The following is a 26,477-nucleotide window of genomic DNA, read 5'->3' on the forward strand; positions in this document are numbered from 1 at the left end:
TCTTCTAATTTTGTTCAATAATATATTCTAAAAAGAAATATTTTATATTGGCTACATAGCTACATATGTATCTAATAGAAGAAATATTGTTTGGAAAGATGTTGAGATAGTTATATTCACATGTTCAATACAGAATATGCAGAATTACTTAAGACTGTATTTTATACACCTTCCTTATATTTTAAAGCTGATTGAATTACAGGTAAACTGTGGGAAAAAATCAGCTATTTCTGTGTGAGGTACAGAACTCATATTTTTTTAATCTTATAGTTATATTTGAGGTACTGTGTTTACTTTCTGATGGTGTGGTGTTGTTAATATGTCATAAAGAGAGTACAATCAAAAAGTATGCAAAAACCACAGATAGAGTAACAGAGTTTAAAAGAGTTTAAAAAAAAAAGCAGGAGTGGGGGGGAGAGGACTAAGACCAACACCTGGGGCTGTACCTGTTTGTGCCTGTGTGATGAATATTACAGCTTAGGGAAACCAAAAATTGCAAAATGGCTAAGGTTTCCCCAGGTAGATGAAACAGTAATTCACCTACTGTCTACAGCAGCCAGGGAACAGATTCCCCCTCTGCCCTAGCAGAGCCCATTTATCTGTTTCACAGGGGATTTGTCCAGTGCAAAGCTTCCCAAAGCCCATGGGCTGACAGAGGGAAATGGCATCCAGCAGCACAGGGCAGCCCAGGCAGCCCATCAAGAGCAAAGCCACAAAACAGAGCCAGAGGCAGCTCCGAGGCTGCCAACACAACTGCCTACAAAAGCTGCCAACGAGCCAGAAACTGCTTGTGGGAAAATATCACTTACCCTTAGCATCTGGGTCCCGTGATTACTGTCCAAAGAAACACAGACTGGTAAGATAATGGCAGGATAAATAGCACTTTATTGCTCCTTTTTCTCCCCCTTTACTCCCAAAAATTTTTGATACATCACCTCCTAAACTGGGAATAATTTTTTAAAAATCAGTTGTTTTAATCTTTGTGTTACTCATGAATTATAATGGGTCTTCCTGCCTCATCTTTAAAAATAGCTTTCGCACGCGCTTCCCCTGGCTCTCGATGTACGACTCATAGTGGGGCCATTTGTTACCATTATTGACATGTTTGTGGTGAACTGCAAACGTGTTTACAGTAGAAATGAAGTCCCTGCTCTCTTGGAGGTAATCCTGGGGTGTCTAAAAGACTCCTGGGAGTCTTTGACATGGATTCTCTGAAATGAATTTCTGTTCCCATATAAATAAATTATCTCGGGGCCAAATATTTATATTTTCCTTCTATTTCAGGAAGGCAGCAGATGCAAAAGTTCCTGATGGTTCTAGCAATAGTGCCCTGCACAAGCTGTCTGCTATTGGATGTAAGGATGAATGGGAGCGAAAGAGGAAGAGGAGGGCTTTGCACTTACCCCTTGCAGTGTAGCAGAATCAGAAATGGGGCTTTTATGGCCAGTAAACAGGGCAAAGTGAGAACTGGCACCCTGAGGTGATGGGTGTCAAAAATACTAGGGGACCTAAAGGCCAGAGATGCCTTATCACAAGTGAATTGGCCCTAACTTTCCTAAATTATCCCAAAGGTTGACCAGAAAATTTTACAGTCATTAGCTTTTGATTGGAATGGATAGATTTCCATTTCTGTTCACTGCAGTTTCTATTAAAAATATACAGCCTTGTCATCTTATCAACATAGTAAGGACTTTTTTTCCTGAATAATTTAACTTAAAAAAGTAAATTTTAACCAGAACTGCAGTTTGTACATTTGTACCACACTGAAACACTCCCAGGCAATCACTCATTAAAGCTGTCCAGTTATGTGTAACATATATGGGACTGTGCAACATGCCAGGTGTTAAACAAAACATTAGGTGCCATCATTCTGCAGACTGAGCTATAGAAAATACAATCTCCTGGTGAACTACAGGGAAAAAACTCACTGCTTTTTGGTGAGCTTAATAGAATATGACAGAAGAGGTGTTACTGTTTTATATTTTGAAATCTGGCAAATCTGTCCCTGCATTTACAAATTCATGTTTATAAGCAGGAAGCCTACACTAAATCTGTCATTAAAAATATTCTTTTTAGTAAGGAATAAGGAGCTTAGAGTAAGATTAACAAATGTATAGGAATATCTGTGAGCTGCAGATAGATTTAAGAGTACAGACAGCAAGAAAATATCCAAGGAAGGCTCACCAATAATATAAGAGGAAACTGCAAACTGGAGTTCCTGTACAGTAAACAATATGGAGCAATATGGATTCAATGCCATGATCTGTTTTCCTGTGTTTTTTAATCCTCAAAGACAGAAAGGTGTTTGACGACAGCTCGTTTGACTGATAGATTATTTGATCAAATGTTGCTGAGAGATGATTATTTCTATTCCTGTGTAAACTAATGAATTCCAAAACCTGCTCAGATTTGTAGTGTTATTAGTACCTTCATTAAACAAACAGCAAATGTTGTTGCTAAACAGCTCAGCTCCTACTGATCCCTTGGACAAGAACTATATTCAATACCAAATGTATTTCCACTGCGAGGCTGAGCTCTGAGAGGAAGTTACTGTGCATGTCATTAATATTAGCCAGTCTTGTTCATGGAAACAAGAGAAAAAATAGATGTAAAAATGCATTTGTGAAGCAAATGTCAGTGAAGCAAAGTACAGCAAACTCACCAAGGTACCCATGATGGGCTATGTGACTCTTGCTTTCAGTGCTGTGGGAGAATGAGTACAGAAAATGTTTGATAGCTCTGAGTATGGTGAGGAGGAAACCTATCTTGGACCACATCACATGTATGACAAGAGACAGATGATAGGTTAACTCTGTTTTACATTAAGCAGAAAAGTTGACAGTGGTGTAAAAACACTAAAAGATTGTAGCTAAAGTAAGGTTTTACATGTAGGCTTTTGATGCAATACCACAATCCTGGTTTTAGAATAATTCAAGAAAAAAAAGTAGGTTATTTGTTCCTTTTCATAGGAAGCCATTACACAGAGCATTTAGTTTGCTTTTTCTGTTCATACACACTTTGTTTATTGCTTTTTTTTTTAATCTTAGTGTCTTGAATATTTAGTGGGTTACAGATCTTGCTCACATTCAACATTTTCATATTTCATTGTATTTTAATTACTACAAAACCTTATGCATAAGCTGCAGCCTAATATTATTTGATTCCACTCCACTGAAAATCATGTTCAATTTCTTCATCATGGAAATATTTTTAATTTTTTAATATGGAATTGTCTGATTAGACACAGTTTCAGCAGTGAGGCTCAATGTTCCAAATGAAAGCCATACCTATGTTTCAGGACAAAAAAAAAAAAGGAATTGTACCTTATGTATTGGAAAAGAATGCCAGTGCCACTTCATGCTTCCAATCTTATAGTTCCTACATGACCAACAGAAAAATGTTGGAAGTGTCACTAGTATACATCAATTTAAAAAGAAGGTTTTGTCCTAAATATATATTTGGAGTTTTTTGCTATAGAAAGACACTTCTGTTTTTATAAAGGCAGATGTTTCTTGTCTCTTATGACATAAACTGAAACTGCAGAGAACTAGTTAGCTGCACACACACACACACACACACTCCATGTTCATCCTGTATGCTTTGGAATAACTGTCCAAATTTTATTAGGATTTTCTTATAATGATGTTATATGATGTCCTTGTGATACCTGCATATGTAGAGATCTTAATATTGATTTACTGTGTCTTTTGCCCATCCTTGAGCAGTGTAGATAGCAATTACAGCTGTTGGTGGTATCTATTTTGTCTTTTCATAATTGTCATTTTTAGTTCTACTTAGGATTAAAATATGAAAATTGCATCACGTGCACATGAGCAGGGCTTTAGCCAAGTTATGAGCAATTTCACAGCAGCATCATCATTTTAAGCTGCATCCTCTTCATCTTGTTTATGAAAACCACATACTGTAACATAAACTTTTAGAAGGAATGTATCATCATAAGAACTGCCCTGACAAGAAGCCCTCATTCAGATTATTAATATCTTCCCCCAAAAAATCATCAGGGACAGAGAAACACCTGTACAGCTGTACCAGATGTTTCTGAATAGTTCTGCTTGGGTTGCTGAGATTGATCAGTTTAACACTATTCCTTAGCTGGATCTAAAATCACTTACAAACTCCTTATTGTCAGCACTTTGCTCTGCTAATGTTGCAAAGGTGCAGTGGCACACGCACTTTCTTAACTGCACAATGGATTTTTAAAAAGCAGTAAAAACAAACATTCTGATGAATAGTAAACCTCTGTTCATTCTTCCCAGTAATCAAAATAAAACATTTTCCAAGGATATAGCTGGAAAAGAGGTAGATAATATATGCAAAGAAAAAGCAGAAAATATTTTTTAAAACTGCCCAAATTTCTGTTTTTAGAGCAGTGAATTTCTGTAGCATTAAAAAAAAGAAATCCTTGTGCAGGGTTGACTTGGTGCTGGTTTCTGTATATTCTGCTCATGTACAACACACAGCTGAGATAATGGAGAGCAAACATTACATGCAACAAAGCATCAACTTTGTGTACCAGTCCTCTCAATTAAGGTACCTCCTCACTTGGCAATGAACTGAATCTTCTACTAAAAATTAAGTTGAATGAAGAAAAAACAGTCTGAGGTGTTTGGTTTTGTTTTTTAGTTTTGTGCCTTTTTGTTTTTTGGTTTTTTTTTAAATACACTCTGACTGGTATTTTAAAAGAACTTTTGCACACATTTGGATACAGATGAGAACAATTAAATGCCCTCTAATAATTGATGTATATGCAATCTATAGCATGCATTCTCTTCTTATTAGAGGCTGTGGGTTTTTTGTTGCAATCTAGCTAATAAAGGCTTTCTTTTCCACAAGAGAATTTTGACAGGGTTGACTCCAGACGGCTTTCCAGCTGAGGTCTGGGGCCTTGCTGAACCTTCAAAATTTTCCCATTTGAGCTGCATCAAAGTGAAGGAAATTCAAGGATCACTAACGTCTCAGATGGTAGCACTTGCCCTAACAACCAAGGTTCAGGAATTCTTTGGAGCAGGCTGAGGTCATTTTTCTCCCCTTTTCTCCTAATGCTTTTCTCTATTAATCAGAGCTCACAGCTCAGATTGGTCTTCAACTTCCTCCCAATCCTTGCTAAGCCTGTCATTTCTAGCTATTATTTACTTTAATGGACTTTGGCTGATCCCTTATGAAGCTTTGGATCTGAGAATAATAAGGCTGGAGAGTAACGGGCACAGACATGGGTGTGGGTTTGCCTGCAGATTAACCGTGGCAGATGGGCTTTATTGCGGTTTCCTGTGTGCCGAGTGTTGATTGAGAGGGTATAATGAGAGAGGTGGTGTCTGCACAATGGCTGCAGCCACTTCATTGCACCTCGCGTCTAAACAACCCCATTTTTCTAAATCTTTGGGTTGTGAAATTTTAGGAAGTCAGAGCACAAGAACAAGTACAAAAACAACTGTAAATAACCATGAATGTTAATCCAACCCTAATTGGTCCCTTCTTTCATTATGGGTGCATTTTGCTGAGCTTTCCCCACTCCACCCCCCCCCCCCCCACCTTTTTCTTTTAACAAATGAATGATATGGACAGCTATGCATACATTTGACTTTTATAACAGTTTAACACAAATATTACTTCATATCAACTTATATTATTATTAATATTAATGTCCCATTAGCTTTTGCATTATTAACATAAGCAGCAAAAGCTTATCTTCCAATCATCCTGTTATGCTTTAGATTTTTGTCATCTTGGGAAAATTTGTTTGAATTAAATTATCTATTGTCTAGAGAGTATCAAAAATAACAGCAGGAAAATTGCTTAATATCTGGCAGAATAAGTCAAAAATATGCTTTTCTAAGCCCAAATGCCATTAACTTTCAACAGCAATCAGATGATAAATATTTTTCAGCTATAGGTACTATCAAAAGATCTTTTACAAATTCCCCATTTTAAGGATTTTACTTAATTCCTCCCTTTCACTGATGGATTAAATCACAACTATTGATTCTTTTCTTCCTTTGGGGCTTTACCCATCTGTCCTAACGCTTTCATCCCAGCACCCCTTGGGCTGAGAGAAGTGTTCTACAAATGAACCAGTGAAAACCTGGAGAAGATTCCAGGTCAAGTTTGTGTACAAGAGTTTAAATTTTTAGTGACAGTCTTCCCTTAGCACAGACGAAAGTTTCCACACAGAGCTGCACAAGCTAGCCCCACCAATTATCCTCCTCCTTTGAAAACCATTATCAAGTTTTTCAAAACTTCTTTCATTTCACTGTTGTCACTGGATGAAAAGGAAACTAACCACCATGTCAAGACAACTCGGCTGCCTGGCAACCAAGGGCCACATTTTAATTCTGACTTGCTTCTGGTCTTGACTAATGGAAAGTGACTATGTTAAGCCAGTCAGAAGAGTTGTTTGTCACTTCTGAAATGCAAACAAAACTATATTGTTTTGAAAGTCCTGGGCGTGATTGATGTAAAGATTTACAGTAACATCATTCATTTGCCCTTGTGTTTTAGTGGGATTGATGTCATATCTTTTCATGCTTTATTAAATGCTTTCGGAGAATATATACATGATGCTTTTTGTCCTAAAGAATCTAAAGAGATTTTTCTTATGCAAGAGAACCGGACTTCAACTTGAGAGATTAAATGATTTGACATAACATGTGACTGTAATTTAATAAGAAACATCAGTTCAGAAATGTGAATATGTAACCTAATAAAAAGAAAAAGAAGCCATGGCAGGGAAAAAATAAAATCAACAGTTTGGGGGAGGGGAAGGAAAGAGACACTTACTTGCCTGCAGTAAAGCTTGTTTGGACAAACTTTCCCACAGCTGAGTTAATTTTTTTCACTTCTAATACCAAAAGAGAAGTTCAAATTCTGTTCCCCACCTATTTAACTATAAATACAGGCAGTCACATTTATAAAACATGTGTCCATTTTTCTATAAAACATTACTGAAAATATTACAAGTAATATCAACATCAATTATCCTAAGTATGACAGATTCAAAGAGGTTTAAACAGCTTGTTTCCAAAGTCATCTAAAAAATCCCTTCCAAAAACAATTATATTGCAAATTATTTTTGTGAAAGCCAGGCTGACTTTTCTATTAAATTAAGAATCAGGAAAGGATGAATGAACCTACAGACAGTTTTCTTGTCTGCAGCAGTGACACAGACTCATGCATTCCCCATGTATAGATAAAATTCTTTATCATTACATATGCAAAATATATATAAATAAATATATATGTGTGTGTGTGAAAAAGAAAGGAAAAAATAGTTGATATGGCAGTATCTGTTCTATTTCAAGTATATAAATTACTCTTCAAATTCCTATTGTGTGCTTTAAGGTAATAATTTAATGAATACTTAGAGTAGTAAGTTTAGGCTTTTGAAAATATACCTGCCTCAGCATCAGTGTTATGCTAGAGCTGTTTTCCAAACTGAGTACAATAGCAGTTTGCTGTTCTGATAATACCTGTTAATAAGCAGACCCTTGCCATTACCTTTTTTTTTAATCAGATATTAAAATTTAAGCATGGTAATAACATACTCTAATTACTGTTGCCATCTGGGATTCTTAGGGGTAATCCAAGAGGACTCCAGCATGTCAATTCTCTGGGCAGAAATTTAAAAGTTTAGATGAATAGAAGGTATGTGTGAAGAAAGGAGAAGCAAGTCAGCTTTCTTGGTCCATGGTGGATGGTGTTCTATTCCAAGCCCTCCTACAAACCAAGCTCTCCTACAATCAGCCCATGCAATACCAAACCCTGAGCTCATGAGATGTGGGACTTCATTCCCAATCTTATCTAACCTTGACAACTAAAATGGGAGTTGTCAGCTCAGCACTGTGTCCTACAAGGGAGAGGATAATGGATTATTGTTGCAGGTAGCTGCCAGGAGCAACCACATGGCTTCAGTCCCCAGAACATGACAGTGCTGCCATCAGTGGGGTGAGCAGCTGCCAGAGCTATGTGAGCTGAGGGCCATGAGGCAAGAGGGCAGAGCACAAGCAGAGGACATGGAGAGGGAGCCCAGCACCAACAGCACCACTGCTGTGGCTGAGAGAGGACGGCTCCCGGCACCGGCACCAAACCTGTCGGTGTGCTGATGCACATCAATACGGACGTGTGCCTCGCTGCTTTCCAGAAAATAATTAAGATCTCTGCATGGCCTGCTACTTCAGGATTGCTCAATGTATGATTAAGCTGAAGCATCAGTGACCTTAAGGAAGAAGGAGGAGGAGGAGAAGAAGGAAGGGAAGACGCTGCCTAATCTTTCCATTGAGGGTAAGTCAGGACTGGCTCAGGCACAATAACTCCATTGAATCAGGAAAATAAATATGCATTCATTCAGAAGATTATATAATCAGTCTAGGTATAGATATTAGGTCAGTGGGTTACTTCAGTCCACCACCAGTCTCAGCAAGCTCTGCATCTCCAAGAAGAAACAATTTAAGAACACGCACATTCTAGGATCACAGCATTTTTACAGTCCTCATCATAGCCAAAACGCAGAAGCTGGGTGTAAAACAGTCTCTCTACAGCCAAATTACACACAAAGCATGTTGTAAATCAGCTTCACCCCAGGGAAGGCAAGCTGTAAACTACCTATCATTTACACAGCTATGTTGAACCATCATGGCGGAGGAAGCCTGAAAAGGTCAAGAGATTTTTCTAAACTACCTGCATCTCCGGAGTAGCTCAAGAAGCCACATAATGTAAAGTCCTCTGATAGTATTTCTCTGAGGTTTTGTAGTTTTTTTGTTGGTTTTGTTTTTTTTTTTTTTTTTCCCTATGGAAACAACTGTGTAACATTCTAACTGCCTTCAGCTTCTGCTGAATTAAACACATTCCAGCGTCTCTAGAGCAGCACTCAGGCAGTTGCACTCCCCTTTGCACTCTCCTGGGTAATCCTTCTGGGGGAAAGAATACATAACGAAGCCCTCCGCTGACAATTTGGGAGGCCTGCCACTGCTTATTGCCATCAGTTATTTTTCAACTGATTCAAAGATAACACAAGGGCTGAAAGTTTGTAGCTATTTCTTTTAAGAAAACTGAGTCCTCTTAATCTGGGGGATTGCTGAAGAGGTTCCCGTACTCTACTTTAGACAACTCAAGATTCAAGAAAAAAAAGGAAAATAAATTCTTTGCAGTATTTTAAGGCCCATGTTCCCTTCCAAAAACAAATATGCAAATAAAATTGCAGTGCAACTGACTGAAACTTTATACAATTGTTCCAGGTTCATAAACATTTCATGAACTCAGATTAAATTTCAATTACAATACGAGTACTTCCATGAGCGGCAGAATGAAAGATGCTGTTTCCCCTGGCTTTGTGCTCATAGTTAGATTCCCTGGGACCTCAGGGGGTGCAAGTCTCCAATGGAAAATGTTGCTCCAGGTGGAACATTCTCTGTTCTTCAAGGACTCCTGATACCTTTCCCTCATCAGAAATTATGTACATCTTCCCTTGCTACCAATTCCACAAAACCTATAGCAACTAGCCAGCAGGTTCAGTTCCATAGGGCACAGACTGATACAGACATAAAATGGACGCAGAGATATGGGATAGTATAAAGCATATTTACAAACAGGATAAAAGTTTTCCTTGAGTCTAGACAAACCAACAATAAAAAAAGGCCAAGGTTACACACGCAAGGACTGACACTAGTAGTGAATCAGGAGTGTCCCTGTCTCTGTCGCAGAAAACACCTTTTTCTCTGGCTCCTGACTAAGGTGCCCTCCATCAGGCTTGTCTGCCTTTCGATCTGGTTTAGCCAAAGCTCTTTCATCTTTTACCTTGCATACGGCTGCTTTTTCTCTTGGAGCCCTGCCTTTCAGCTGCTGCTGAGCTCACCTGCTCCTGCACTGCAGCTCAGCGCCCGCTCTGATCCCCTCGCTAATGGCAGCCACGGCTCCTGGCAGGGCAGGCACTCCCTCCCCAGCCCCTCTCTCCATTCCCAGGGCTGTGCACCAGCCCTCACCTCACTTGTGGCAATAAGAGCTCTTCAGCTGGGCTCACACTGCCCCCTGTCCCGAGACAGGCCCTTCCAGCCTCTAAAATCCCCAACTCCTGCAAGGGGATCACTACCTCCTGTAACTCCAGATGATGCACCGGTGCCTCACATTGTGCACGTTTGTCAGCTTTTCACTGTAGGCTCCTTTCAGCAATGAATGCAGCTTATTTGTGTTGCACATAGTGCCATGCAAATTTAGGGCACTATTTTAATGCATGATAAATAATTACTATAATTAACAGGAAAAAAAAAAAAAAGCCTCCTGGCAAATTGTCAGGACCAGACACCTCTTTTCATGCCAGATATTTTCATATGTATGACATGTACATATAAGATCCCTCTTGCCTCTGTGTAAGGACATGCATCTCCCATTAGCAGTAATGGGAATTATGTGTGTGCACTGAGGGGAAACTGTAGTCTACCCTGGCTGGTGTGCTATGTTAGTTGTGCTTTATTGGATCATATGGAGCATGCCATATAAGAACAGAAAAAACACCTTTCCATCTTCATTGTTGAGAGAGAAATATATAGAAAGCCCCTGTACACAATCATGCTTTTAATTAAGTGCTATTTGCAGGTGCTGTTTGTCTCCAATTTCTTCTAGCCATTTCTGGAAGAACAATAACACAATCTGCAAAATAAAGTGATTAGGGATAAAAATTAGCTAGGGTTACTAGACTGATGAGAAATTTTTCTAAAAATGAGTATTTTTAATAAACCACATTTTGAAACTATAAACATCCTTGTATTGGTAGACGCTGCACTGCAAAATACTAAACTTCATTTCACTATCAATTTTCTGATTCATCTGAAGAAGTTCATTATCTGTTAAATTGAAGGCAAGCCTCCCACAGAGGAATGCTATCTAAAGATGGATGTGTTTGTGTGTGAAAGGATAGCCTTTCTTAGCTGTTTATCAAGGAGGACATTCACAGAGTAGGTACCGTACCTCACTACTTTGTAAATACAAAGCACCATACAAGCATACAGTCATGACACTGGTTCATTTTTTTTTTTTTTTTTTTGTCTGGTTGTAACAAATTAACACAAATTTAGTCCAAACATCCAAAGTTATGCTGCTAGGAATGTTACCATCTGGTTTTAATGAATATCTAGGGTCCATTTTTCAGTTAAGCTTTTCCTAGTGTGTTTGTATGTTGCTTTTTCCAAGCTATCTGCATAATTGCTTAAAGATTTTACTGCAAAATTAATATCCTCACTGTGAATGAGGGAGAAGGGCAAAAACCAGGATGACAAAGGCTGAAATGAGGTGAAAGGCAAATTCAATTTTTCCTTGCACCATAGAAACCTCGTCAGGACTAGCTTTATCTGGTAATCCACATTTAAACTTTAACCTGTAGGGGGGCTCTTTGTGTTAGTTAATGTAAGCATAAAAAGAGTCTGAACCACTAATCAGATTAATCATATTTTGTGAGACTCAAAAGCTTCATTAAAAGGACCTCGTTTCCAAGCTACACATTTCAGAAAGAGAAAAAAAGTTGGCTATGAAAGGAAAAAGTAACACTGAAATTCAAAAAGACACAGACTGTGTGTCTCCTGGAATTAAACCAAAGACAGTTAAGACCTGGAACAATATCCACCTTCATAAAACACACCTTGAGGATGCCAACATAATTAGGACATTTTGCTGTTGAAATTATACATTCCCTACATTTACAAAGCTTTATTTCATGCACCACAGAGAACTACTTAATAGGTAAATACAATAAATGTCTTCCCTTTCCTCACATTTATGGAAGTCTCCCTCTGCTGAAGCAATCGTATTTCATTAAGTATTTCAGGTGACCCCTCAGAGACAGGAGAATGTAACCATCAGAAGAATAAGAATCTGTCATCTCTAGTCAGGTTATTACACTCACACAGGAAGCACCCCACTTCTCTAATAGAGTGTGAAAGTGAGAGAGCAAGCTACTCTCCCAAGCTGGTGCAGCATTTTGCTTTCTTTCAAAAACAACAGAATATTTCCATTTTCAAGAAACAAATAGTTTGCCACAAGTGAAGCTTCAGTGAGCTTTTGTTCATGCTTATGGCATAAAACATGGTTTACTTAAGGTTTTCATGAAGTTTAACAGGAACCATCTGCACTTAGGACAAACATTTTGCACTTAGTGTGACACTCACTCCTATCTCAGCCTACCCTACACTGATCTGGATTTAGTAGGCCTTTGAAATCAGGAGATGTTTTGAGGAAACATTAACAAAGTTGAAAGTCTTTGGAAGATTATTCAATACTGTGCAAATGAAACACATCAGAACAGTTATATTCTCCCTAAAATATGTATAAGTGGTGAGAAGAAAAATCAAGACATGACATCATGGGGAAAATAATTTGAAATACAGACTCATCCATTCCAACCTTGGGACTGCAGAAGTGGAGTTAGCCTCACTTTTGTTTTCCAAGTCAGGAGGAGCAGCCCCCTGCTGTATCACAGCCAAACTGTTTGCTAGCTTTTCACCATTATGTGTTCATTTTTATTTCTCCATAATTTGCCAAGGTAATCTTGCTCCCACCAGCTGCACAACCCCCTGCATGATCTGTATTCAACTGGTCCTTTACTTCTGGAAAAGTCAGGCAACCTAAAAAACATTGTTACACACACATCTACAGTTCTACACTCTACATAAGGTTATGAGTTTAATTAGTAGCTTTCTAAATGTCTATTTCCAAGTTTGTCTGTAATTGCACTGAGCCTGCACTGCTTGGCATGGTCAGTTATACCTAAAGGCACTACTTGTTCCCTGGCTAAGGGGACAGCAGGTGAGGAATCTTCTGTAGGAAATTACCAGTTACCACGGGATTGTTGCCACATGCAAAGCTCAGAAAGGAAGGTCAGTGCTTGGGTGGGCCAGTTCCCTCGCTCATCTTCACCCTTCCGCAGAGCTGATGTTTTCCAGTTGCAGCATGTGCTACAGAGGCTTTAAAAGAAGCACAATGGCTAAGCTGTCTGCACTTCATAGACCAGACACTTCACACAAAGTTTTACCACAAGCTGTCATTGTATGGCTACATTTCTGAGCATGTGCCATTGTGTGCCAACTGGTGCCCTGAGGTCTTCAGTGTTTCTTCATCAAACCAGGCAGCTGTCGAAATGTGCCTCAACTCCATCCAGCACACATTCCCCAGCTTTCCTGTCCAAGGAAAAGGAGGGGAGAAAGGACAGCAAGTACCAAGGTCTTGCTCCAGTGAGGAGCTGGGATGTGGCCAAGGACAGGCTCCCATTTCCTAGTGTAGATGTAGGCTATTATACCAATGAATTCTTCAGAGAACATCGCACAAATCTAAGTTGTTTATGAGCTGACTTCAGCACATGTTTGCACCAGTGTGAAACTGGAGCACCAGCACTATCTTTGACAGAGTCCTTCTAAGTCTAAACCAATGCAATCTAAAACAGAATTTGTCTCTTTAGTTTGGATAATGATCTAGAAATGCTGCCCTAAAAATACTGAAACAAAGAATTTTCCTGAATACAAAGAGAATTGTTCATAAATCTGACCCAAAGCTATGAATTTAAATATTCCAAATGTAACTCAGAGAGATGCAATCTTTGTATTAAGAAATATTTAGTAAAGCACTGGGATGCATTAAGACCACCAGTTTGTATCAGGTCAGGTTTTCTCAGCCTCCCTGATATCGTCTCACCTTGTTTTATGACAAGTTCCAGTGACATCCATATAAATACTCCCAGAGTGTGTTTCCACGCAATACAAAGAGTTATAGGAAAAAATACCCCCTATAAGGTTGTCATCTGAGCTGTGGTACTTCCCACACTATAGCAGGGCAGAGTCAGAGGGATTAACTTGCAGCACTACTGCCAGTCTGCTAAAAATGCTGGAAATGGTTTAAGGCTGTCTGCTTGCCTCTGCCCTGAACTGCACTGGGGCTGTTCCTAAACCAGGTTCTAGCTGACCTTAAGGACCAACTGAGAGGAAGCAGCTACTGCAGCTGTTCTGAATATGCTCTGCATATTTCCTATTGCATAGGTTGGGAAAATGAGTCTCAGAGACAGAAAAGTCACACACATGAGACCACAGAGTTCTGTGCTGGTGACCCTGACAGTCTTTGACCTCCAGGAGTGCAGTTCTTCCTCCTTCCCGTGCACTGTTTGCATTCCGGGGGTGGCCGCACAGGGAGCAGGACATGGGAGCTCAACAGGGCAGGTTCATTTCACCAGAGATGGACGAACAGTGGCACAGCAGCCAACCGAGTTCAAAGGCTGGGAGGATTCAAATTATACTCATCATCTCACACTAAACATGTTCAATAATTTTTTTTCTCCCTCATTTTGATACTACTAGGTTCAGGTAATCTCTAGTGAAACCATATTAAAAACTGGCCAAGTCTATACAAGCTTTCAGCCAGAATGATCTGTTGAATGGGATCTAGTAATAGGATAAATTTTTCACAAAGGTCTTGAGAATCTTAGTGAAAATAAGAAAATAATTTATGAAAGTCTGACTCTGCCTTGCTTTAAATTTGTGAGTCCATCAAAACCACAACAACTTTTGAGTTCATTACATAAATGGATAAGGTCCATGTTCCCTGAGCTGCATAACATGACTTGTCTCTGCTCATTTCAGAATAGATTTTTCCTTTTCCTTTTGTTTTCTTCCTAAAGACACACAGACACACACACAAAACTCACAAAAAAAACCCTTCCAAACAGGAAACCGCTTCCCCATTGCTTTATTTCCATAACTGATAGTTATTTTAAAAGGTAGTACAAATTTTATAAATTCAAAGAAAGGCAACACTGGAATGCTCACCAGTGCTGCCCACAGTAAAGAAAACACATCCAGAGATTTTATCACTTCAAATAAAAATTTCTGTTCTGCACAGAGAAAATCCCGTCTCTTCTGTTGTTCCAGACTCTACAGATCATTAGATAGCTAAAGCAAACTTCTGATCTTTTGATCATTCACAGCTCTTTGGAAAGTAGTTTCCCACAAGGCTCATGATGCTCTAAGTCACTTTTTTTTCTGTTCTGCAGTCTCCCTCTCTCCAAGTTAAAACTCATGCAGAACAAAACAGCGCTGCTGAGCTCAGCAGCATCACGAAGGAGGAATCTGGCACCCTAAGGCCTGATTATATAAAAATGTGTAACATTACCAGAAAGGGGAGTGGGAAAACATTCCCATGACTGCTTGGTAGGGCTTCATCCCTATGAGGCATGAGTGAAGAGAGCTTCACACCTATGAATATTGTGGAGTCCAATCCTCATCTCTTCTCTGAGATCTTAAATAATGTTCCAGCTGGGGACCCAACTATAAACATTTTTTGCACTTAAGAGAGCAATAAAAAAAGAATACATGGGATAGGAAACACTTAAATTTGCAACTTTTTTCTTCATTGTAAATAATGAGGATGCATCTTTTCCTTGCTCCTCCTGTCAGCCACCTTCTGTTCCCTTATTTCTGCTATACTGCTATCTAAACACTCCTATCTTTAATCTTTTAAGTACCTGGATTAATTTACAGCACCTAGAATACTTTAGGTCATAAAATTGCATATGGCAAACTCCTACAGGAGAAGAGTAAACTTAAGTCCCTCTTCTGTCAGAGCTGTGCCCAACTCAGAGAGGATCCAAACCTTAAAAATTCCTGATATATCTGACTCTGCACAGGGAACTGCAAGATTTCTCCATCTCCCTCAGTGAGATTCTACAGAGAAAGTCTAAACCTACTCATTTGCCTAGATTGGGTTTGGGTGCATGTAATGACAAAAATACAGAAAGATATTGTTCTTAAGCATCATAAAAAATTTGGATGGAAATACAATACAAAAGATCAGACTAGGTCCTTAAATTGTGGGTGCAGTGCAAACCAATCTTCAAATGTTTGGGTTTTTGCTTGCCATTTCATATCAGAAGAGGCATTTCACCTGAGAACCTATTGGTTTGCTGTATTTCAGAAAGTTGCTTCTACTACTACTTCTACTACTTTGTTAGCTGGACAAACTATAAGCATTTTTGCAGCTGCAAACATGTCAAGTATCTTAAGGTTTTAGTAAAAAAATGACATTGTGTCCTTAGGACATTATATTCCTATAGTAGAGTATATATTCCTATAGTTTTATTCAGATCATCAGAATAATAAAATAATAGTTTTCTCTTACCAGAATTGCTGTTGAACCAAACAGCTCATTTCTCCACTTCTGAATGAAGAGAAATAAGGTATTTTTTCCTGTGCTTGGCACTGGAATTTTAGGGTATTTTTAGAATGTTTCCAGTTATGGACCCATCTGCATCCTATTGCACCATTACTGCACCAAGGAAAGAGAAGCAGAACTGCATAATAACAGAGAAACAAAGAAATTTCTCCTCCTATGCCCCCCTCTCTTAACATGAAAACAGATTTCTAAGTATTATCACTTACTGCCTCATTTGAGAGGCTGAACTTCACCAGAGATGAATTTGCTCTATTGAAATCATAGTATGGGCACATTGCTAACTCAGGTTTGCAAACTAGTATCATGTAAATGACAGTTTTATGACACAGTATTGGAAAAAAAGGTTATGAATGGTGAACCTGATTTTAACAGGGAAGTAGTACTCAATTTAGAAGGGAAATTTAGTCACTGAGGGAAGGGTTTTTAAAGGCCATATTGTCTGAAGGAACAGATACATCCCTATCTTTCAAACTGTCTTCTCATGGGCCTTAATAATAGTACTTTTCAAACAGATTTTTTTAATGAAATAAGCATTAGCCCACATGCATAGATTGAACACAGGTCTCACTTTTTATAGCACAATCCCACTCTGCTTCTCACTCATCTCATATTGCAACTTTCCTGCTTTAAAGGGCTAGACTTCCCCATAACAGATTTGACTGTAAATCTATTAAACCCTTTATAATGCAATGCTTCAGCTAGGGGCTGTATCTTTAGCCCACTGCAATATGCAGAGGCCCCAAAAGGCTGAACGAGCTGCCTAAGTTTATACAGTAAGGTTAGCGTGAGAATGGAAACATGAAGTTTATTTTCCTTCCAGTTCTACACTTAGACTACAGTTTCTACAATAACATAAACAGAACCTATGCAGAGCTTAGACAAAGTCTGCTGCATTTGCCTGGTAATTCCCTTTTAAATAGACAGAGATTATTTGTCTCTCCTTTCCTACAGGAAGATTTTGAGATTATTTTAAAAAAGCTCAAACTAGGTGCTTAAATAGGTAAATTTTTTGAAAACTTTCCCTAAAACTATCTTCATTTTCAACTTGAAAGCAAATACTGGCTTCTCTGTGTGCCTGGTGGGTCCCTGATGTCAGCAGGTGAATCCCTTCTCCTCACTGTCCCACCAAAGCATTTCTCTACCATTAGTGAGAGAACAAGTGGGAGCTGTGCCCTGAATGTCACATGCCAGTGGAGAAGCAACTCTTTCTTCTGAGAAAATATGTACTTCCAAACACACTCATGCAGAGTACTAAGACACTAATATTGATACTGATGGTTATGTGACCTGTGTGAAAATAGGTTTAGTTCAGAAATTAAGATAACGAAGTGTTGCATGAATGTTAAATTTTTTTATTATAAGGGAGAAATATAGTTTGTAATCTAAAGGACATTTCTCTTACCCTTCCACCAGTAGCTCGTCAGCTCTCCACACAGGTGGATTTTCTGTCTCCTTGAAACAGTAATCACGATGACTTTCCAGTGGCTTTTCAACTGATTGCAAAGCTATTTCACAAAGCAGTCCTGGAGGAAAATGCATACATGGTCTTTAACACAGCACAAATTTTTACACCTACCAGAAAAACAAATTTCAGTGAAAATCAACAATTTTACACATGGATTTGCTCAGCTGGCTGGTAGTGGATCACCCACAAAAGAGTTTGAAGGGTCTCTGTTAAGAACTGAGAAGTTAGGATTAGAAATGTGTCTGACTTAAGAGGGAGTTTTAAGCAATTAACTCTGCAAACACACAAAAGTGGAGCACAAAGAAACACTAATGGGAAGAGATCATTAATGCAATCCATCCACATTCTCCATCTATACGCTCATTACCTGCTGACAACACCAATAGGATTTGCCTATATGAGGAAATTGGCCAAAATAGCTATTGCAGAATAAGCCATTCTTCAATAGCTTTCTGTTTGTCCCTGTGTAGACACTGTAGGAATAATTAGTGCACTTATTCTGTTCTAGAATAATTGCTGCACTAATTATTCCAGACTAAAGTATCTTTTATTCCAAAACAATTTGTCCACAAGGGGAGCTATTGTGAAATTGCTTGTGCTCCTCTGCTCAATTTCCATGTGTAAAAAGGCTGTAATCCGTGCAGTGGGAATAGCTGTACCCCAGACTCCAGGAGCAAATCAAATTACAGACAAGTTCCAACTCTCACATTGCTCAGGATGGTTTTCTTTAAGTAGTTGAACACATAGAGTTGTTGTGTAAACAGGATTCAGCTCTATGGCAATGAGTAAATTCTTAAGAGCTTTTCCTTTATAAAATTATTTTAGGCACATTTGCCTCCAAGTTTATTGGACTGGATTTAAGGATTGTAGTGAGTAGAGGCTGACATGGTAGGTGGAACTTCGCCTGCTCTTTTGCAAAGTGTGAAATGCTGAAATTGGATAAGAACATAGTGTAATTAGCTAATTTGATGGGGTAGCTTTATCCAGTCTGTGTGTTTAGAAACACCACTGATCTCATAGTTTTTTTGTGATTAATTACAATTAAAATAAAGACAGATGTGCCTAGAAAGTGAGCCTACAACAAAAACCTTTTAAAATGAAGGATGGAAATGGAGATGTCAGATCTTCCTAAACTGGAAGGAAAGTGCCAATTCTCTAGTCTTCTACTGCCCTCCTTTCCAACAGAATCAACCTCTATTTCTGTCTGTTTCTGGGGTATTTTTTGTTTTGTTGTTTTTTAAAATATCTTTCCATTTTTTCAAGGGAAGTATAACCTTACCAGAAAAACTTGTTCCCTCCTTTTTGCTCAGGAAATGGCAGAATAAAAGAGTGAAATAGGTTCCCCCAAATGCTACCCCACACAAGATTTGGCCCCATATTTGAGAACTGTAATAGTCAAATAACAAGGCTATGTAATATCCTACTTTTTATGAAACTGCATACAAGGTATTTATATGCAATAAATATAAATTTTCCTCTTCCATATTTCATATAAGTGGCACTGTCCCACCATTCAACCTCTGCCTTTTTTGCTCTAGAAAGAAATCAAAATCAAATATGGATATGTTTCAGAATAAGTGGCATTGTTGTTTAGCATGTATTTTCAGTGACATTTGCAATAGCTGTGGGATGTGATTTGCATAGCATTTACCAATCTCTCCTGTGTCTGGTTAGGGTCTAGCAAGTCTTCTAGTATTTCTCAAAAGATGCTCATTTTCTTGAAGCATCCAGCCCCTGCTCACAGTATTATTTTGCTTCAAATCTCTCAGCCTTTGATCTTGAAGTTTATTTAAGCTGAGATATATTGTTAACCAATAATTGCTCAAAATTTACTACTAAAATTTCTTTGTGTAATTTTCTAAGAATGGACTGATGTACACTGATTTCTATCATAAACAGAATTCAGCATAAGAAAATTCTCTTTAAAATGCTCCTTAATGGAAGAAAATATTGACAAGTTCGACATCTGTAGCTACAGAAAACTCTGCTGATGGATTTATTTTCACTTTACCAATCTAATAGCATGAATTGGATTTATTACAAATAACATTTGCCTATTTAAGGCTCATAAGACAGCTTTTTGTGATTCTTGTAATAAGTTTTTTATCAATTAAAGTTTCTGTTCATTTACGAGATGGATGTAATTAGAAATACAAGATGTTCAGTATTCTCAGCTCAAACTTTTTTATCTTGTGGTTTTTTTTGTGTGCTACTGTAGCTGCTCTATCCTGAATTGAACTAGATTATGATTACTAGTTAAGAACTGAAAACACTACCACTTTTTACTTTTCTCTGTTACTTTGTAAATAAATACTTTCAATTACAAAATTGTTCCCAAAGAAATAGGAATTATGTTGAAAGTACCCCACTGCTGCTGTTACAATATCAGATTTATTGAATCCTTCTCACTGTATTACAATAGCTCCTGCTGTTTTACCTGGACTACAGCAATACCAGACTTCAGCCTTGTATTTTGTAATGTTTCAAACCATCTGGGACAAAAAAAACCCTCACCCCTCAATATTCCTTCTTCAAGTTTTTGATTATAATCAGAATGGAAATGCTATGAATAAATAGCAAAGAAATTTTATAGTTATTCCAGATTTTACAGGCAAGGGTCTAATTTTATTTTTATTTATTAAGGGCAACTCTAGCATAGTAGCATGGCAATACAGCTGAGTGAGGTTGGTGAGAGAAGCAACATGCTAATTAGCATTAAAGTGATGCTGAACTTGGAGAGACATCCTTCCTCATCTGCAGCTATCCTACACCTAGTGCTTTGCTTTTAAAGTCATTCTTGTGAGGGAGTTTCATATCAGGTTTCTTGATCTGATTGTCATAATGATTAAAGAATGAATACAGGCCCTGGATATGGGCTCTATCATTGTATGAAGGTATGACAAAAAATTAAAATGTTTGGACAACTTCGCCATCCTGTTGCTTTAGTACTGGATTATTCTCATTTCTTTTCAAGCACATCAAAAATTTCCAAATGAAATGTGTGATGATACTCTTTCTTCCTTATCTATACTGACCTTTGTATTCAAACTTTGCCTTAGTCTTTGAAATTGCTTCTTTAATTTAGGTCATGGAAACTGCAAGTTTTAGCTTGTTTACTGACCACTTCATCCCAAACAAAAAAAAAGACAAACATCCAAAGTAGCAAAGGTTCCAGAGTGAAGAAGTGCCAACTTGGTTTTACATTGTAAATAACTCCATTGGACCCTTCTGTTGCACCAAGAGGAAGCATTTTATTTCTATTTAATCTTTGTAGTCCTTGTTGTATATATTCATAGAAGAGAGGGAAAACCTGCTCCTACCTACTACTCCTTAGTTCTTACTCATTTGAGCACCTAGTAATCTAAAACCAAATATTATTCACCTATTTTAATTGTGTCACTGAGTTTAAAGGGATTATTTACTTGCCAAAACTTGTCTTAAGTAAGTAAGAGAACTAAATGATACTTAGAGATCATTCCAAAATAATATAAACAAAACCAGATCAGCTGTCTCGCCAGTTGCTCACACAGAGATTCCAGAAAAGCTATCCATAACACATCAAATTCTTTCTTTTTATTTTCACTTTTGACAAACTATTCTTTCATGAACACAAGGGCAGGAAAAAATCAAATGCCAGATGGTGAGCTAGGGTATCAGCTATTGGATCCAACGGCACATTGAAAGCAGCCAACATTCTCAAGGAAATACATTTAATGGAATCTGAAAGAAAAAGCACCCAATTTCAGGGGGAAAAAGGAAAGTAGAATCAATGAAATAGAGAACTGCAAAGCAAATCCACAAAGAGAATCACTGTGTAAGCCGAGATCAGAAGAAACTGAAATAGATTCAAGAGAGCTGTTTGGACAGTGACTTTTGTTATAAAATACATACACAGAGCAAGTCCTGAAAATAACCAGCTTTCCATGCCAGGACAACAGGGAGTCTGTATAGAAATTTGTGCTGAATTTGTCAGAAGTACATGACATCTTTGGCTTTTGTGACATTCCTGTCCCTGTTTTTTACTGGTATTCTCTTTGCTCCCAAAAGCATTACAGAACACTTCCTCTGTTCCATCCCTTGCCACCTTTGCAGATGCATTCACATTACTGAAACTAGCCCTCCATGAGATCCTGGCAGTTTAGAACAGCCTCAAGCAGAGAAAGAGATAAACACATATTTGTATAACTATGAAATGCTTCAGCTGAAGGTAAGCAAAGAAATTAGACTTGGAGAGTTCATAAGGGGAATGCAGATTGTAAAATCCACAGACTCCCTGAGATAAAAATAATGACCAAGCACTTTAACACACTGAAGAGCATACCAAATAAGCTTGGCAAAGCACAATACACAGAACAGTCATTTACAAACATCAAACCATGCTCAAATCAGGGAATCATTCCATATAACCTCACTGATTTGGGGATTTGTTTTATGATGGGCTATACAGTGAATTTCCAAATGTGCTGTCAAACCAAACCCTAATCTCTGTTTACAAGCTGGATTCCTTTCCTATTTGAGTTTCTTACCAAACCCCAGCTCACTGCTTGAGATTTAAAAGGGCTTTAGATTTCCTTTTTGCAATTAGGGGCTTTTAATTTTTTTTCCACCACTGAAGTGTAAGCAGTGTCTTCAAACATAGTAACTCAAGCAACTGCAATGTGGTGACCCCAGGCATCCACTAATTTAACCAAGAGAAACATTTAGCCTGTAGAGAACTAGTAACCTTCTCACAATCTGTTTTGAAATGTTTGTTGAACTTAACAGATGCAACATGAAGACACCTCTAGACTGTGACAATAACAAGTTTGAGAAAGAAACCAGCTTCATATGAGAATCTCAGTTGTCTCCTGAATGTCAGAGAAAAAAATTCTCAGAGTTCAGTTTATTGTCTAACTATTGATGATAGAGTAATTTTACTTTCCTCTGAAACACATTCCTCTGGTTCCTTCCAGTCATTGGACTAAGTGTACCACATGTGAACTAAAAAGGAAGTAACATGGATACTTACACATCAATTTTCATTTATGGACCTAGCAAGAAAATGACCTTGTAAAATTATATTCTTCCAACTGATATCTAATATTTTTTACTATTCTTTGCACAGGCCAAATTGAAGACCAGCTGACATCCAGATGTCACACAGATTTACATATACACCATCAAAGAATAGGAAGGGAACAGGATCCATTGTTACGTCCTTCTACTGTGGTACATAAATGCAGGACAGAAGGGTAGAAAAGCAGGACCATGGCTGAAATTCACCCAATGATTTGGCTACCAGAACTGGCTGACAATATAAACAGAAAGATTTTTCATCCTCTGAAGTGGAGCAGCAGAGTGAGAACTACTTTGGGCTGCCAGGACACCCAGTAGGGCTTCTGCATTACAAGACATGAGTCCTTGAGGCAATATGACTGAAGGGATGTGGCTCCTTTCAGTGCAGGGTTCTGCTTAAATGCAGCACTGAGCCCTGGAAAAAGATATTAACTCATTCCTCATTTGAGCTGCCAAACATACCAGGAATACCTGGCAGCAGCTTCCTGCCATGCTGCCAACCATTCTAGGTACACAGCTGGCTCTTTCAGTGATTTCAGAAGAACCCAGAGGATTTACAGCACAGCAGCAGCAGCAGTGGAGGAGCAAAACCAGCATTTGATTTCTTTGCACAGAGGTCTATCCCAGACAACTTAAACCCACCCAGGCACAAAGATCCAGAATTAACCAATGTCCTGCATGGCCCAAGCCCAGGTTCAACTCCCTCTCTATAAATCAGATAATTTAACAGCTGATGCCAAGCAACTGCCTCTCCCATTGCAGAATGTTTTATGTTCACATCACAAGCAATCCTGCAAAGCCTTGATAGGTATATTTATTATTTATGGTCTGCCATAATTATATTTGGTACTTCTAGCTTAGCCTGCAGGAGGCAGTGTCATCTATGCAAAGCAGAACTTGTCAATGCTAATGAACTTCTTCAGGGGTTTTAAAAACTATTTATCTTAAAACCAAGAAATTCAAAATGGCAAGAAATTTTGTAAGAACGTCTGGTCTAGGGCAAAACTAGGAAGAGTGCCATCTCTTTAAAACACAGGTTTACCCCCACTTTTTTTCCCCTCAAAATAAAAACTGCAGTCTATCTTCTAGTTTCTACTTTTATGGTGTCCATGTTCTCAGTTCTTTGCATAAATTTGCACAGACTGCTCTTTAAGCAGAAGCCAGTGCTCACCTTCAGGCTGGAACTAGCTACCCACTCACTGGCAGCATCTAATCTGCCTGCTTTTGAATGTTAAAAAAAAAATAAAGTGATAAATCCAGATGGAGATATCTCTTTGTATTTTTCCTAATTCAATTGCAGTGAGTAAAATTTAAGTGGCTAGCAGTCAGACAAACAGCATTGTTCCTATTGGTATCTATAGACCCAGTGACATCTCTTGGGTTAAGGTCAGCAGTGTAAAGAAGGAAGAGGGTTTCAGACTACATGGTACCCTATGGCTATGGCAGAAACTGTTCAAATCAAGCAACTGGCGAGACAGGTAAGGTTTCAAATACAAATACTCAGCTTTGAACTGAACCAGTGAAGAAAGAGATGATAAAACAGACACTCAGTAAAGGCTCTTCACAGAATGCCAGACAAAGTTTCAGATTTTTTTTTTTAAGTCTGCTAATTTGTGTTTATCATCACAATGAAAGGTTGGCTTGGAAAGATACTCAGAACTTAAAAGCTAGAACTGGACTGTCTACATTTCATTGTCTTTTTATTAACCATCAGCAAGTTTTCTGCACAGACACAGCCCATGAAAGTAATAATGGAGAGAAATTAATTAGATGACTATATTTCAATCATGGGGTTTTCTTGACATTTTATACCAAAGGAATGCAGCTCAAGCAGTTTGTAACTGACAGCAATGCCATGAAATTGCACTACAGCCTTGGTAATTATCCTCTTCATTATTTTTATAATATATAAAGAGATAAAGTACAACATGCCCCTTTCATTTTATAATAGTATGCAGTATAATGGAAGCAGCTGAAGGAGGATGTTTGTCTTACAATGCTACAGTTTAAATCTAGTGACAAGAAGTATCACATTAATGATGCTCAGAGAAGAGCACTACAAGCAGCCATCCTTTATATAATTACTCTGTGAAAGCTGTAAACATATGGGATAGATAATATATGCCAAACTTTTTTTCTTCCTCTTCCCTTAACATTCAAGAAATATGAATGGCAACTCATTAAAAGGAAAAACATATTCTTTCATTTACATATATTTCCTTCATTGTTAAAAGTTAGTGTAATCAAAGCTGAACAAAACATTAATGACAAAGAAAAGTTGATAATTTCTTTTGTACAGCAGTACCAAGCACTTGTGCAGTACACAAGCCCAGATAAATAATTGAAAGGGGGAGAGTCCTTTTGGATCCAGATGGAGACACTAAAAGAGTAGAGGTCTTATCAAGTATTATGGATAACTTTAATTAGGAAGAGTAGTAGTAAAGCAGTAACAATTCCATAAATTGGCAAACTCTTTTGGATAATATTCAGAAAATGTAGTTAGGGAAGTCTCAGCTGGAACATGACAGACATGTACAAGATGAGAAGTTACTCTTTTCCTGTCTGCCACAGCATCAGCTCAACTTGGTATATGAACAACAGAAGTCAGCTCCAGATGGCTACAAAAGAAGTCAGTCTGTTATCTTAGTAAGGCAGAGCTGGAAATAAGGATAACTTCATGAACAGCAAGTTTTCAGGTAGTTTCAGTAGAGGCTTCTGAATTAAGCCTGTAGAGATATGGAGCACTTAAAGCAGCCGTGGTGAACAGTAACCTCCTGTCTCTGAACAAGAAGTTGGGATATTCTCTTGGAGCAACCCAAATAAAAAGTAAAATTTATTTAGTCTAGGCAACATCAGGTTCTTACTGAACTAATTTATCCTAATAACATGACGATACATGGTTCCTGTTGGAGATTGCCTATCTCCAGGAGAGGAGCTAGATTTTTATTTTACTAACTAAAGTACTTTTATAATTGTAAAAGAGCATGGCTTGCACATAACTGAAAATCCATTGGTAAATTTATAATTTTTTCATATCATAAAAGGAATGAGAGACCCTGGTATCATAACTCCTAACAGGAGTGTTGCAGCCACAGAATACAGACTTGGACCATATTTGCTGTTGTATAAGGACATTAACTTCAGAGTTTCTGACTGAAGCTTTTTTTCATTATCCTTATGACATGCTTGTATGTGGGTGCTCTATGCCACTGTCACATCAGTCAGTTTTCCTGAGTTTTTTTTCCATATTGAAGCTCTGAATGGATATTTTAAAACTGCAGGGAAAAAAAAGCCAGAAATATTTGGCTCTTTGCCCAGGTATTGTACATGTCATAAAACATATCTTTCTGCATTTTCAAAGCAGTGTGTTCTTTTAAACATACCTGACACCTCTAAGTGTTTGCATCACATACATTTTTGCAATGAGTTCTGGGTAAATCTACAATTTTAGTGATTCAGTCATCAGTTTGTTTCACACACAAAAACTTAGCTTAGCCCAGCTAAGCCTGTAGTTTTCTGGAAACATGAATACAAGTCTAGGGGCAAGGGCAATGTCTGCTCTGCACTGCTTGCCTCTACAGCACAGAAATACAGAATGTGGGTAGGCAGGATGCTAAACACAAATCATATACGTAACCCACGCATCCATGGCACTGCCAGTCTGTCCTCTGCACAGGCATGAGAGAGCTGATGCTTCCTCACCACAAAAGGTTCACAGTGCATGTGATGCAGATCAGCTCAGTGT

At 38.2% G+C, this 26,477-nt stretch overlaps 1 long non-coding RNA gene across 3 annotated transcripts in view; it reads right to left on the bottom strand.

Moving 5' to 3' along the window:
• LOC146766643 (uncharacterized) overlaps window positions 1-26,477 on the bottom strand; it is a 144,403-nt gene that overhangs the window by 25,025 nt on the left and 92,901 nt on the right. For all 3 annotated transcript variants that reach the window (XR_014957222.1, XR_014957223.1, XR_014957221.1), the window contains 2 exons: window positions 17,615-17,735; window positions 16,159-16,305 (listed from right to left, as the gene is read on the bottom strand). This is a non-coding gene — a long non-coding RNA (uncharacterized LOC146766643). The remainder of the gene's footprint in view (window positions 1-16,158; window positions 16,306-17,614; window positions 17,736-26,477) is intronic.

The sequence above is a fragment of the Lonchura striata genome, chromosome 9 (assembly GCF_050655825.1).
Source record: "Lonchura striata isolate lonStrDom1 chromosome 9, ASM5065582v1, whole genome shotgun sequence".
In the NCBI taxonomy this organism is placed as follows: Eukaryota; Metazoa; Chordata; class Aves; order Passeriformes; family Estrildidae; genus Lonchura; species Lonchura striata.